The sequence below is a fragment of the Schistocerca piceifrons genome, chromosome 3 (assembly GCF_021461385.2).
Source record: "Schistocerca piceifrons isolate TAMUIC-IGC-003096 chromosome 3, iqSchPice1.1, whole genome shotgun sequence".
NCBI lineage: Eukaryota > Metazoa > Arthropoda > Insecta > Orthoptera > Acrididae > Schistocerca > Schistocerca piceifrons.
The window spans coordinates 46594135-46607584 of NC_060140.1; the positions used below are offsets into that span (position 1 = coordinate 46594135).

The 13450-nt window shown below is 35.2% G+C and overlaps 1 long non-coding RNA gene across 1 annotated transcript in view; it reads right to left on the reverse strand.

The window, feature by feature from the left end:
• LOC124789834 overlaps window positions 1-12838 on the reverse strand; it is a 29644-nt gene extending 16806 nt beyond the window's left edge. Inside the window, exon 1 of the long non-coding RNA XR_007016173.1 lies at window positions 12770-12838. This is a non-coding gene — a long non-coding RNA (uncharacterized LOC124789834). The remainder of the gene's footprint in view (window positions 1-12769) is intronic.
• Between the last annotated feature and the right edge of the window lie 612 nt (window positions 12839-13450).

Consider the following 13450-nt stretch of genomic DNA (forward strand, 5'->3'; position numbering starts at 1 on the left):
CTTGTTCGCATTGACAGCACTTTGAAGAGTGGACGTTACACTTCAGGTATGTTATGACCCATGGCTCTATCCTTCATTCGATCCCTACGAAACCCTACATTTCAGCAGGATATTGCACGACGGCATGTTGCAGGTTCTGTACGGGCCTTTATGGAGACAGAAAATGTGCGACTGCTTCCCTGGCCAGCACAGTCTCCAGATCTCTCACCAATTGAAAACGTCTGGTCAATGGTGGCTGAGCAACTGGCTCATCACCATATGCCAGTCACTACTCTTGATAAACTGTGGTATCGTGTTGAAGCTGCATGGGCAGCTGTGCCTGTACAAGCCATCAAAGCTCTGTTTGACTCAAAGCCTAGGCATACCAAGGCCATTATTTGGCCAGAGGTGGTTGTTCTGGGTACTGATTTCTCAGCATCTATGCATCCAAACTGCATGAAAATGTAATCACATGTCAACTCTAATATAATATATATGTCCAATGAATGTCCGTTTATCACCTGCATTTCTACTTGGTGTAGCAATTTTAATGGCCAGTAGTGTAAATATTACACCAACTCTCCTCAAAACTCATACTCTGGTTGTATTATTAAACCTGCCCAAAGTTTGTACTCATATTCAGATAACCAGAAAAAGCAGCTTGCCCAATATGAAAATACATGCATCAGTTCCTTTTCGCATCCAGTCTCTAACTATTTGTCCGAATCAGAAAGTGGAAGGGGATGAGTTTTTACACGAGTAAGAGAGGATGCGACTTGAAAAAGAAAGAGTCACATCAGCTCGGAGCCTTGGGTTCACCACCCCCAAATTGCAAAAAGAGCTTGCAACCTCCTGAGGAAAGACAATTATTATGATGTTATATGAGTGATGAAGGCTGTTTATATAATTTTAGCTGCATAACATTCCTGAGTCCAAATAATCTTTTGGACTTAGGATATACAAGTCTGTAAGTATTTGTGTGTGGGTTTTCAACAATTTCAAATGGTTGTATGTAAATATCAAAAAATTTCTTTATTTCTCTATTTAGTGCTTTAGATTTGGTATAACTTTTCATCAAAACTAGATCCCCAACTTTGAATTCTGTGTTTTTTTATCTGTTTGTCATGCCATTGTTTTCTTTTTTCATAATAATCTTTCATAGTTCTTCTGTCTCCTCTCTTTCAGCTACTGTTATTCATTTACAAGCTGGAAACACTATAAGTTCTTTGATTGAGTAAGGAGGTTTGTGGTTAAACATGATCTCATAAGGAGAGTACCCTGTGATAGTATGTTGTAAGCTATTCATAATGTCTTCAAATTCTTTAACATAACATAACAAATTTGTGTGACATTTCTACGCAATCTACCAATTTCTCTTGTGTACTGGTTAGTTGGGTTGCATGTTGGTGAATAGTATGATATTTAGATATGTCTAATGTTATGTTCTGTTACAAATTCCTTCCAAAATTTATAAGTAAATTGGCTCCCTTTGTCAGATAAAATGGCCTTAGGTGTACCCACTTTAATAAAGTAGTCCTTTATAAATGTAGAAGCTATTTTCTGACTAGTTGCTTTCTTTAAAGGATAAAATATCACATATTTAGAAAACAAATCTGCAATGACGAAAATATACTGAAATCCCCCTTTAGCTCTTTGAAGTTGACCATACAAATCTATCCCTACCAAATCCAACTGTTTATGTGGTACCACATTTTGTAAAAAAAATCCCTTGTTGGTTTTGTTACTAACTTTTGTTCTTTGACATCTATCACAGCAGGCAAGTAAGGTCCTAACTCTCCTGGACATATTATAAAAATATATACATTCTTGTATTTTTTAAGTACATTTCAATGCACCACAGTGCCCAAAGCTTTCATGTGTGTACTTTATCAAAGTATTTACGTGAGAATCTGGCCAGCAAACTTTCCAAGCACCATTATCTGTGATGTGTCTATAAAACAGAATACCTTTGAAAACCTGATAATACATTTGTACTTTCTCATGACTTTTCTTCCCAAAATAACTTTTAACAAGCTTCCAATGATCATCACCATTTTCATGTCTTCTCAATTGATTACAAATTTTTCGAACTTCACTTCCCTCTGACATCTTTAAAATACACTATCTTAAACGTTCCCTTCTGACTATTATTTCCATTCTCATTTCCATTCCCCACTGGCATTCTTGACAGGGCATCAGCAATGACATTTTCCTTACCCTTTAAATACACAGTTTAAATACACAGTTTTTTCCAAACTGCTGTAAGAACATTTGATAATTCTCCCATGATACAGTTTACACTCTTGTAAGTAAGTTAATGCATTATGGTCTGTATAAACTTTGACTTCATGCCCAAAAAAATAATTTTTAAGTCTTTTGAATCCCCATACAATTGCCAAAAGTTCCTTTTCAGTTATTATGTAATTTCTCTCATGTTTTGTAAGGTTCTGCTTGCAAATGCTATAGAATGATGTTCAATTTTTTCGTTAATTTCTTTCTCTAGGAATATACGTATTCCCAGTCCATAATCACAACTGTCTGTCATCAGACAAAAATGGTAAAGATAAATCAGGTCTATGGAGGATTTCACTTTCTGCTAATTCTTTCTTAATTCTGTCAAAAGCTATATGGCATTCATCAGACCAATCCCACACTGCATTTTTTCTTAACAAGTTGTTCAAGCATGTTGCATAAAGTGTGTGTTTTCACATGTTTTTGATAGAAGTTTACTAATCCAAAGGAAGATTTTAAATCTTTTTTTATTTCTAGGTTTTGGGAACTTTGTGATGGCCTCAATCTTTCCTCAATCAGACAAAATCCCTCTTTCATTTATTCAGTGGCCAAGAAATTTTTATTCTTTCATAGCAAACTTACTTTTTCCTAATTTCAAAGTCATACCCCCTGTCTCATTTTCTTTTCAATTTCCTTTAAAATTTGAATATGTTGCTCCCAGGTGTTACTCGACAACAAAATGTCATCCAAATAAATAATTAACTTTTCTAAGAGCTCTCTACCCAAAACCAAGTCCAATCCCCTAATAAATACTGCTACAGGTACATTTTAACTGAATGGTACAACACAATATTGAAAACATTTCCTATTAAACAAAAATGCAGTGTATTATCTAGAATCTCTTTCTAATTCAATCTGATATATTTTTATTTTCAGACTTATTTAGTAGTTCATCTATACTTTCAGTGTGGTCAGTTTCTCTCTCGAAATATTTATTCAAGTGTCAAGAGTTGAGCACTAAATGAATACCCCCATCTCATTTTGAAACTACCACTAATTGGTTATTGTAAGAACTACAATTTCTTTCTATTATTTTTCACCTTTCCATTTTCTGAAGTTCTCTTTCTACCTCCTTTCTCTTACATATAGGGATAGCATACTGTTTTATGATAAACGGGTCATTAGCTTTTAATTTTAGTCAACATTGGTACCCTTTTACACTCTCTGGTTTTATATCAAATATGTCATTATAATCCCACAAAAAATTTTCAAACTCTCTTCCGTTTTGGCTTTCAGTTTCCGATAACTTTTTAGCTACTAGTTTACTATAATAATTAGCACTGCCCTCATCAATACCAAATTATTCCCCTTCCTCACAATAACCATCACCGTCAGACTCTTGCATCTCTCTAATTCGACTACTTAGACCATGATCTTCATTACAATACTCATTTTCCCATGAATTCCACTTTTTGGTTCAACAAATGTTATTTTCATGTCACCCCAGATAACAACCAGTTCTTACCTAGTATCAAGTTTTCATTTAAATGATAAATTACTAAGCATAATTGTATAAATTGTACATCATTAATCTTGAATTCAAGTAAGACTTGTCTGGTAATGAACTTGTGTGTGCAGCATCAACGACCAACACGGAACATTTGCAAGAAAATGGGACGTCTTCCCCTGCTATTGTGAAAAACGTGCCAACAAAGGAATAATGTGTCTAAAATGTGAAACAGTTTACCACTATATATGTGCAAACAAAAGTTCAAAACAAAAGACTCGGTACTGTTTGAATTGCTGCAAAGACGAAATGCATGAAAATGTAAACAGCAAAGACACTAAAGATGATATTATAGCGTTTCTGTTGGATGAAATTTGTGGGTTTGAACTAAAAAATGATGAACTTAAACAACAGTGCAAATCTCCATTGTACAGTGATGTGGTAACAAACAAATTGACTAGTAAAAATACAGGTGACAGGACCAATAACACTGTTGAAAATGCCAGAAAACTGTGAGCAGTGGTGTTGAGTGCACAGAAAGTGGAAACATTTTTCATTTATGATGTGGAAAAGTAGATCCCTCACTAAATGGACAGGAGATAATCATAGAAAACTGGAACTATGACGATTGTAGGTTGAAAACTATTCTGATTAAAATATGTAACATACCTGATTATAATGGTCCTGAAGATAATAAAGTCAACAAAATCACATCTGAAGCCAAACACACAAAACACAAAAACATGGACTGTGGCACAAAAAGAGCAGATGAATTTAAATTATTTAAAAAGAAACAACAAAAAATCTTGCAAGAATGCAGATTTGATGGTGACTGTTCTGAGTTTGAAAAAAAAACAAGGAATGTATCAAATGCAATGGGTAAAGAACAAGATTGAGCACAGAGTCAAGAAATACAAACAGAAAAAAAGACACACATCAGAATCTACACTGACGGTTTTTGGAAGAGGGATGGCAACAGAAATGAAGACCCTGACAACCCAAAAAAAAAACATTAAAACTGAAGGCATAGTGAAACCTGGAGCAAGATTCAACCAGATCTTCACCAACATTGAAGATTGCAGTAGTTTGTGAAAGAGTGACTTTGCAGTTCTTATAGGTGGTTTCAATTATGTATACCATAATGAAACAGCTGCAGCAACAACGGCTCTGAAGACTACACTGGGCAAGTTAACAAACACAAATGTTATATTATTTAAAATACCTCATCCTTACAATTTAATTGAAGCATCATGTGTAAACAGAGAAATAACCAAAGCTAACAAAGATTTTGAAACAATTTGCAAACAGATTAAAAATGTAATGTTTTTAGATATTAAGGAATGTATCAGCTGTAACCATGAACCCTCTGACAAGTGTAACTGCTCGAGAACTTGTCGTACAAGACATGGTCAAGGCCTAAGTGGAATAGGAAAGACACTGCTGGCCCAAAAAATACTTAGCGTGGTAAATATCAAATTATCTTCTCAAAACTCAGAACCAGTTCAGATAAACGTATAAGGCTGACCAAGCCTAAAATGTGTCAGTCTCAGTCAAAACCTGAAGAGGAAAGTACTAGGCAACAAAATGCGTGAGCTGGAAGTAATTTTAAACTGTAACCTTAAGGTGGTTTCTGTGCTGTGTATCAGTCAGAACTGGCTTCAGGACACTCTGTGCAACAAATATATCAGACTTTGACTTAGTAAGTAACTATTGCAGGGAAACTTATAAATGTGGAGGTGTATGCACCTATGTTAGAAGTAATGTTAAATCTAAGGAGGTAAAATTTAGCCAGGTGAAGTGCACAAAAAAAGATTTTGAATGTTGTATTTGTGAACTTACAGACTGTCAAACTATCATTGCTTGCATCTATAGGTCCCCATCACGTTACTTTACCCAGTTCTTATATTATATAGATGATCTTTTAAATGAATTCAGAGGCAGGTCAAAATGCACAATAGTTCTTCGTGACTTTACCATTAATTTTAACAAAAATAATAAGAACAAGGTACAATTATTAAATCTGTTTAGCAAATACAACATGCAACCTACAGTGCAGTAAATTACCAGATATGGGGATGGGTTGGAAACATCACTTGATCAGATATTTATGAACAGACAAAGTTGTGAGTACAGTGATGAAGTAACAGATACAGGCTTTTCTGACCATATGGATTTAAAAATGAAGATAAGGAATGAGAACAATAAGAAATACACAGTCACTGAAAAATACGTACAAAGAAGACTTATTAATGCCAACAAAATAAGAGTATTTAATAGTATGCTAAAAAGAGTGCAATGGGGCATAGAACATACTGATGATGCAGACAGAAAGTATGAAAGTTTTCTCACCGATTATAAATATTGCTCCATAATAAAGCCACTTCACAAAAAGGATAGTAGAGTTGACATAAATAATTATAGACCAGTGACATTATTGTCAGGTTTCTCTAAAGTGATTTAAAGCGTAATGTATGAAAGGCTATCTGACTTTCTGAATAAAAATAAAATACTGACTAATGCTCAAAATGGGCTTAGAAAGAACAGCTCCACAGAAATGGCAGTCTTCCAATTCATGAAAATTATTCTAAATGCCTTGGACAAGAATGAATTAAGCTGTGGAATATTCTTAGATTTATCTAAAGCATTTAATTTAATTAGCCATGACTTGTTGCTTATGAAAATAGAATGTTATGGAGTCCGTGGACTTGCCTTCAAATGGTTCAAGTCTTATTTCTCTGATAGACAACAGAAAGTACAAATATGTCATGGAAGCGAAGAGTATCTTTCAGATTTAAAAAGAACTAGCTATGGAGTGCCCCAGGGATCTGTGTTAGGCCCCCTGCTGTTCTTGGTGTTCATAAACAATTTGCCAAAGCATCTGACAGTTGCAGAAATGGTGATGTTCGATGATGACACTAGCATTTTTATAAAAGGATACACTGAGGATGATCTACAGCAGAGTGTCTCTAGGACAATAAATGAGACAGGAAAATGGTTTAGTGATAATGTTTTGATCATAAATGAGGATAAAACGGTATTGATGAATTTCAGTAACATTAAAAGTAAAGCTAGAAGAATAGTAAAAGCTGAGTTAGTGAACTATGTTATTGCACAACCTCCATACACAAAATTCCTCAGTATATTGGTGCATGAGCACTTGAGATGGGAAAAGCATCTAGAAGTTTTGAGTAAAAAATTAAGGACATGCTCCTATGTGCTAAGAATCCTTCGGGAATGCAGCAACACTAAATCAATGCTGTGTGCCTATTATGCTTACATGAACAGTTTGCTTAGATATGGTGTGATTTTCTGGGGAAATACAGGTATGGTAAAACAAGCTCTCAAACTTGAAAAAAGGGCTATTAGAATAATGAAAGGGGTTCCCTGAAGAGTGTCATGCAGGGAAATATTCAAAGACTTTCAAATAATGACTCTTCCTAGCTTATACATCTATGAATGTGTATGATTTCTGAAAACTCACAAGGAATTGTCAACATTAAGTTATCAGATTCATAACCATGAAACAAGGAACAGGGATGATTTTCACATAGACACCCACAAAGGAACACTCTACCAAAAAGTGTAAACTACCAGCCCAAAGTACTCTTTAGTGCATTGCCTTCTACAATAAAGAAAATTAACGAATTTCATAAATTCAAGGTAGATCTTAAACAATTTTTAGTAACACATGGTTTTTATAGCATTGAAGAATATCTGAATATGGAAGAGTTGTTGCTGTTGTGGTCTTCAGTCTTGAGACTGGTTTAATGCAGCTCTCCATGCTACTCTATCCTGTGCAAGCTTCTTCATCTCCCAGTACCTACTGCAGCCTACATCCTTCTGAATCTGCTTAGTGTATTCATCTCTTTGTCTCCCTCTATGATTTTTACCCTCCACGCTGCCCTCCAATACTAAATTGGTGATCCCTTGATGCCTCAGAACATGTCCTACCAATCGATACCTTCTTATAGTCAAGTTGTGCCACAAACTCCTCTTCTCCCCAATCCTATTCAGTATCACCTCATTAGTTATGTGATCTACCCATCTAATCTTCAGCATTCTTCTGTAGTGCCACATTTTGAAAGCTTCGATTTTCTTCTTGTCCAAACTATTTATCATCCATGTTTCACTTCCATACATAGCTACACTCCATACAAATACTTTCAGTAACAACTTCCTGACACTAAAATCTATACTCAGTGTTAACACATTTCTCTTCTTCAGAAAGACTTTTCTTGCCATTGCCAGTCTACATTTTATATCTTCTCTACTTCAACCATCATCAGTTATTTCACTCCCCAAATAGCAAAACTCCTTTACTACTTTAAGTGTCTCATATCCTAATCTAATTCCCGCAGCATCAACCGACTTAATTTGACTACATTCCATTATCCTCGATTTCCTTTTGTTGATGTTCATCTTATATCCTCCTTTCAAGACACTGACCATTCCATGCAACTGCTCTTCCAAGTCCTTTGCTATCTCTGACAGAATTATAATGTCATCGGCTAACCTCAACGTTTTTATTTCTTCTCCATGGATTTTAATACCCACTCTGATTTTTTCTTTTGTTTCCTTCACTGCTTGCTCAATATACAGATTGAATAACATTGGGGAGAGACTACAACCCTGTCTCACTCCCTTCCCAACCACTGTTTCCCTTTCATGTCCCTCGACTCTTATAACTGCCATCTGGTTTCCGTACAAATTGTAAATAGCCTTTTGCTCCCTGTATTTTACCCGTGCCACCCTCATAATTTGAAAGAGATTATTCCAGTCAACACTGTCAAAAGCTTTCTCTAAGTCTACAAATGCTAGAAATGTAGGTTTGTCTTTTCTTAATCTAGCTTCTAAAATATGTCGTAGGGTCAGTATTGCCTTACATATTCCCATATTTCTATGGAATCCAAACTGATCTTCCGCGAGGTCGGCTTCTACCAGTTTTTCCATTCGTCTGTAAAGAATTCGGGTTAGTATTTTGCAGCCATGACTTATTAAACTCATTGTTGTTGTTGTTGTTGTTGTTGTTGTTGTTGTTGCTGTGGTCTTCGGTCCCGAGACTGGTTTGATGCAGCTCTCCATGCTACTCTATCTTACTAAACTCATAGTTTGGCAATTTTAAAATCTGACAATGCCTGCTTTCTTTGGGATTGGAATTATTATATTCTTCTTGAAGTCTGAGGGTATTTCGCCTGTCTCATACATCTTGCTCACCAGAAGGTAGAATTTTGTCAGGACTGGCTCTCCCAAGGCTGTCAGTAGTTCCAATGGAATGTTGTCTACTCCCAGGGCCTTGTTTCGACTTAGGTCTTTCAGTGGTCTATCGAACTCTTCACGCAGTATCATATCTCCCATTTTATCTTCATCTACATCCTCTTCCATTTCTGTAACACTGTCATCAAGAACATCGCCCTTGTATAGACCCTCTATATACTCCTCCCACCTTTCTGCTTTCCCTTCTTTGCTTGGAACTGGGTTTCCATCTGAACTCTTTATATTCATACAAGTGGTTCTCTTTTCTCCAAAGGTCTCTTTAATTTTCCTGTAGGCAGTATCTATCTCACCCCTAGTGAGATAAGCCTCTACATCCTTACATTTGGCCTCTTGCCATCCCTGCTTAGCCATTTTGCACTTCCTGTCGATCTCATTTTTGAGACGTTTGTATTCCTTTTTTCATGCTTAATTTACTGCATTTTTGTATTTTCTCCTTTTGTCAATTAAATTCAATATTTCTTCTGTCACCCAAGGATTCCTATGAGCCCTTGTGTTTTTACCTACTTGATCCTCTGCTGCCTTCACTACTTCATCCCGCAAAGCTACCCACTCTTCTTCTACTGTATTTCTTTCCCCCATTCTTGTCAACTGTTCCCTTATTCTCTCCCTGAAACTCTGTACAACCTCTGGTTAGTCATTTTATCCAGGTCCCATCTCGTTAAATTCCCACCTTGTTTGCAGTTTCTTCAGTTTTAATCTACAGTCCATAACCAATAGATTGTGGTCAGAGTCCACATCTGCCGCTGGAAATGTCTCACAATTTAAAACCTGGTTCCAAATCTCTGTCTTACCATTATATAATCTATCTGAAACCTGTCAGTATCTCCAGGCTTCTTCCATGTATACAATCTTCTTTTATGATTCTTGAACCAAGTGTTAGCTACGATTAAGTTATGCTCTGTGCAAAACTCCACCAAGCGGCTTCCTCTTATTTCTTACCCCCAATCCATATTCACCTACTACATAATATTATTTATATATATATTGATATAAAATATTTGTATTTATTATCCAAGTATTTAAAACAAATTAAAGATAAGAAACTATATTGTAATTGACAACATCCATACAATGTATGTTGTTAATGGATGAATAAAGAGATTCATTGATTGATTGAATTTATTGCTTTTTCCTGTTGCCCCTTTTATCCTTACCCCTGTTACTGGAAATTCTGTGAAATTTTTATTATTTTTGATCCTGTCTCAGCTTTCTTGATATTCCTGAGCTGCCTGTATCCAGAAGACAATTTCCTATCCAATCATTAATCTGTACTACAATGTATGGACTTCCAAATTGTTTAACCATTTCATTGACCTTATTTTCAAATGACAAATCCTCTTCTATGACACAAAAGTTCACCCCTTTATCACAATAAATACCTTTTATGGCAGATTCTACAGATTTATTTATCATACGAGCACCAAGAGACTGTTCCACATTTTTCACGGTAATTTTATCATCTGAGTGACACTTTCACAAATTTCATTTATGACCTTACACTTTTGATCACCATACTGACATTTGCTAATATAGTTTTTGACTACATTTAGTACTCTATCACTAATTAGATCTTTTCCATTTTCACAAACACATTCAGACACAACATCACAAACATCAACTGATAACATTAACTGGTAACATTAATCTATCAGGCACTGCTCTACCAGTTTTAACTCATTACTCGAATACTCGCCAGAAATTTCAGAATCATTCAGCATTGAATCATCAACTTTAACTTCTACATATAGCATCATCATCCTCATTGTCATCATCATCCTCATCAGAAACATTATCAACACATTTAATAATATTTTCAACACCAAACTAATTTCACATGCTTCTTCAACAACCTAAACACTGTGATTACTCTGTTCTACCACATCATCATTTTCCTGTTTATTATCTACTGTAATTTCATCTGGAATTACTCTACCATTCTCACTTCCATTGCCTAGCACATGCGCATCAGCATCCACACCTACAGCACCAGTATCAGCATCAGCATTTTCACTCATTTCACAGTCACTCAACATTCTCACTAAACCAAACTCATCATCAGATCTGTTCTTATCACCATCAACAGCTACTACAGCATTACTACTGTTAAAGAAATTTGTCAAAGTGTCTTTCTCTAATTCAAATTCACATTTTTTTACTTTTTTGTTCATCTTTGTCTTCAGATAGAATGTTTTCCCAAAATTCCCTATCAAACTTCATTCTACTCACTTCAGGTTGTATTCTGGGTACAATATTTTGGTATGTTCTATTTTTCCTGCCCCTTCCCCTTCTGGAATTACTACAATGTGCCCGATTGTAATTCCGATGTCTATTTGCTCCATTTCGCCAGGCTCCAATAGAAGCAGGTCTTATTTTACTGACCATTTCTTCTGTTTTCAAAATTTTTACTATTGTTTCCCTGATTTTGCCCCCACTACCTATTTCTTGGTTTGAAACTCCTATTCTCAGGTCTCTGCCTCTCATTCATCTCCCCATTTCTTCTGTCTTCATTTCTAAATCTGCTATTGAAATGATAGTTGAAAGCTCTGTTATTGTTATTCCTGCTTTCATCAGGTCTGTCATTACATCTGTCATTTCTCTCCCATGTTAAATCCAATTTATCTGTATATCAAACAAATTGTTCAACTGAATCATCAGGTCCATAGACAAGACTCCACTGTTCCCTATTCGGCAACCTACGTTTTAGAGCATCTATTTGGATTATTTCGTCTAGTGGTTTATCAAGATGTACTGAAGTTCTTAACTGTTGTTCACAAAAAGTTTTCATGGGTCCACTACCCGGTTTGAAATTTGGCCCATTGAAAAATTCTGACTTAATTCTAGTTTGTTTAGTTTCTGACCAGAATTTGTTCATGAAAGCTCATTCTACCTCATTAAAGGACATTTTGGGTTTGATTGCTTGGTACGCCCATGACAAAGCCGTCCCATCTAAGAACTTCTTAAAAAATTTAATTTTCAAATTATTGCTCATTTTATCGTTCAAGTTGCCATTAATCTGGTACATGAAATCAACTCTCTGTATATTGCCCTCCCATGAAAATGTTTTTATGTTTACATTACTCTACAATGGACAGCAACTACAGAAACATTTCACAGCAACGGAATCTTGGATTTATTGAAATTTAGATTTGAAGTTCAAAATTTCACCTAAACAAGTGCCTACATCTTCTTTTAACTCTGTGAAATTATCATTTGCAATTTTAGTGAAATTTTGTATATTTTGGTCTGTTTCTGTGAATTTCTTCACAATATCTTCGTTGAGCTATTTTTTTAATTGTAACACTTCAACAGTAGCAACTTTTTCAAAATTTTCTACAAACTCTAGTCTCTTCAAATTTTTGGTTTTCCTGCTTTAAGGTAACAATTTCTCCTTCTATAGCCAACACATTTTTGGTATTCACGTCTGCTTTTTCCCAGCACTTCTCTAAATTCTCTTTTGTCTCGTGAATCTGGGTTCCATGGTTGTCTAACTTTTTACAGATAGAATCAAGCTGCTGATCAAAAAAAGTTTTATGTTCATCAAATGATTTTTCAGTTGTCTTTTGCTGTTCTTCCATCACCTGAACTAATCTATCCAAGGCTGATACATTAGGTTCAAATCCACGAAATGGTGAACATACACTACTGCGGTCACTGTCCTCTCAGATTTCATTGTCCCGATTAACAACATTACTATCAGTAATATCTACACTGTTTTCCAAGTTTCCATTAATAAACAATCTCAAAACGTGAAAGTTCAAATAATTATTTCGTACTTACAGACAGTTGGTTCTCCAAGTTGCATTTTCACGTAAGTACACTTTGTAGTGTTACTCACATTCTTCTCTGTCCTGTTTTCAGAAAAATGGTATATTATTTCAACAAGCAGATTAACTCTGAAACAAAATACAAGATTAGTTTACAGATTTACACTGCATCACAGATCCTCCACCAATAATAACATATCTCTAACTACTTGTAATAATGGGTTGGATCATAGTTACTCTATTTGCTGCAGTCGTGGTCCTGAAAACATTTACAGTCACTGTAAAACAACTACTGGAGAGTTGATTTAGCTTAAGCTTGCATTAAGTTTCATAGTTTATTATACTTTCAAAACAAAATTAAAGTATAATTATAAAGGCAAACAATACTTACAATACAAAAGGAGCAGCTACACGCTCATTGTTCAAAAACCAAAACCAGTCTGAGACCTCTTGCCAACATGGCTGTAAGTATTTATACTTCCTTAGCAATCCCAAACAATCCTCTGGGTTGTTTAAAATTATTATTTAATTAATTAACAATTAAAATTCTCATCCTAATACAAATGACATATGACATATTTTAATGGTTACCTAGATTCTTATATATTAAACACGTGAGTGAATTCTATTCTCTATATTAGCTGAAGCAAGTATGAACACTTAGGTACCAAATGTTAACAACACACTTGTTGTA